This window comes from Symphodus melops (genome assembly GCF_947650265.1).
Source record: "Symphodus melops genome assembly, chromosome: 14".
NCBI lineage: Eukaryota > Metazoa > Chordata > Actinopteri > Labriformes > Labridae > Symphodus > Symphodus melops.
The window spans coordinates 25,414,561-25,417,109 of NC_136704.1; the positions used below are offsets into that span (position 1 = coordinate 25,414,561).

Genomic DNA, 2,549 nt, shown 5'->3' on the forward strand with positions numbered 1-2,549 from the left:
TTCAGTAAAGACCAAAACAGACCAGAGTCCAGAGTGCTCCGATACGTGACCTTAAATATCACAGAGAGAACATCGTCCTGTGTTTAGGGGGCGTGTCCCGCACTTAGAACGATGCTTCGTACTACAACACGCCCTGACCGGACGATCATGGAAGGAAACGGGCATGTAGATATGAAAAGTTTTAGAGTCTAATTTATTATTTCAGAAACTTTTCACTGTTTCTTATCAGACATTAAAAAGTTAACAAAAGTCTGAGAAGATCCAATAAAAGCTGTAAAACAGAATCTGAAATATTGACTGATAAACTCCATCCTCTCCGTCTTCTGCCTGCTCAAACAGGCCGTTTGGAGATGTTCCCTTCATGACATCACAAAGGGCAGTAGCCCCTCCCCCCAGGTGGGTGACCCTCCCACAGTTAGGTGTTTGTTCTGCCCTCTGAGTCTGCCTTCTCACCGTAAACAACAGGACATGGAGCCAGAAAGCAGCGAGTACACCCGAGCCCTTCCAGAGAGGGGGCGTGGCCAGACACAGCTCATTTACATATTTAAAGCTACAGACACAGAAACAGCCTGTTCTGAGCAGGGCTGAAATAGAGAAATGGCCCCCTCATGGAGTCTTCTGCACACACGTTGAGTCACTGCTGTGGTTTAAATTGTTCTCTTCGGCGCCCCCTGCTGGCCTGGAGGTCCAGGCTCAACAGCGCAGGATTGACCTCTGACGTCGCTCTGTGGTACGTCCCTCAGGTGTCTCAATGGAAGCTGAAGGTAAATATCCAACTGAGTCCTGAAACTCCATCACTGTGATCCCTGATGTGATGTCATCTAGGGGCGGGGCCAAACACATTGTCATGGTGCATTTCATTTAAGCTCATGCTTCTGATTTGAGGGTTTTATTCAATAAATACTTCTTTGATTAGCGATAGATCTGAAACACTGTTGATGATGATGACTGATAAATCGTAATAATGTGACAATATGATTCATACGATTATAACCGACCTGTACAGAGACCTGATGTTTAAACCTATTTATAGTTTCTAGATGTGTCAACAGACGTGTGACATCAAGACTGTAGGGGGCGCTCACACTCCACGGTTTTTCATTGAGTTGTTGTTTGATATGACATTCCAGTTTGTTACCATGACGACAGAAATGGACTTCCTGCAGCGAAGAATAGAGAGAGCGCACTTTCTAAATCACACAAAGATAATTGGCCACACGTGGAGGAGAGGGCGGAGCCTGAGAGGAGCGAGGGGTTTCCCTTCATCATGTTAAAATCAAAGAAGCGAACATTTTAACGACCTGCGTTTGACGCGTTGAAGGGTCGAGTAAAAGGTTCGTGTTCACCTGCAGCAGGTGTGAGGGGAGGGCGGAGCATTTGCTGGTTATGTTTGCTGTGCTTCCTGCTTCAGTTAACCTGCTTCCTGATATTTTCGTGCTCCGTTCTGACAGTGACGCCGTCACGCTGTTGGGGGCGCACTCTTCACTTCTTATTTAAACAGAAGCTGCTGTTTGCTTTTTTCCATCTTTATATTATTAAGAACAGAAAGTGGTTCAGAAAACTGTCGTTCAGCCGACCTGTAAATCAGCTGATTCTCTCAGGTGATGATGTCACTCCGTCTGTTTTAATAAATGTTTCTGTTGATAAAACAAAAATAATCAGATGTTTTCTTCTTTACCTGTTAATGTTTTCCTTTAATCAGTGTAATCCTCAGAAGTGTCCAGCAGGGGGCGTAGTTTCTTCAACACAACATGATGTTCACTGAGCACCTTATGGTCCAATCAGAGTCTAAGGGACCAGGAAGATGGGGAGGGGTTAGGGGCGGGGTCACCTGTGATGGACTCAGAGCAGCTCTGAGGAGAAGCCTGTTCAGGTTTTTAGGAAAAATGTTTTGTCTCAGAAAGCGACCATGTTTGGATTAGAGGGCGGAGCTGGAGAGCAATAAGCTCCGCCCCCTTATCCATATTTGGTCACTTTCTTTTTTAAAGGTGTATTTTTGGGCTTTTATGCCAACAGTCAGTGAGAGGACACTGGAGTCAGCGAGAGACGAGGAGCCTCTAAAGTTTATTATGAATAATTAAGTGCTTACAAATAAAGACTTCTCACAACACTGATACAAATCTTTACTTTTTAAAATAATAAAAAAATATATGTTCAGTTTATAAAAACAAAGAGAAGAAAATCTCTGATGGACGTGAGAAGCGTCATCTTAAGCTCCTCCCTCTCCGTGGTGAGTCCCCCAGGGTGCCGGTCTGGGTCCTCTTCTGTTCCCTTTATATTTACTCAGAGAGAAGCTACAGAACAAAGCCGGCTCTGCTGAACTTTCATGGTTGATGTTTTATTTCTTGACTAACAGCGCTGCCAGTATGATCCCAGCTGCTCCCAGTACAGCCAGTCCAAACAGAGTCCTCACAGACCAGAGAGTCCCTGCAGGTCTGGACTCACCATACAACTCCACAAACGCATCCTGAGACAGAGAGAGAGAGAGAGAGAGAGAGAGAGAGAGAGAGAGAGAGACAGAGAGAGAGAGAGAGGGAGAGAGAGAGAGA

The 2,549-nt window shown here is 45.2% G+C and overlaps 1 protein-coding gene across 4 annotated transcripts in view; it reads left to right on the forward strand.

Moving 5' to 3' along the window:
* Positions 1-1,658, forward strand: part of LOC306835304 (5'-AMP-activated protein kinase subunit gamma-2-like) — a 28,145-nt gene extending 26,487 nt beyond the window's left edge. For all 4 annotated transcript variants that reach the window (XM_079361769.1, XM_079361770.1, XM_079361768.1 and 1 more), the window contains one exon: positions 1-1,658. This exon is cut by the window's left edge and continues 1,582 nt beyond it. The gene's annotated coding sequence lies outside the window, so the exon portion shown is untranslated.
* The last annotated feature ends 891 nt before the right edge of the window (positions 1,659-2,549 follow it).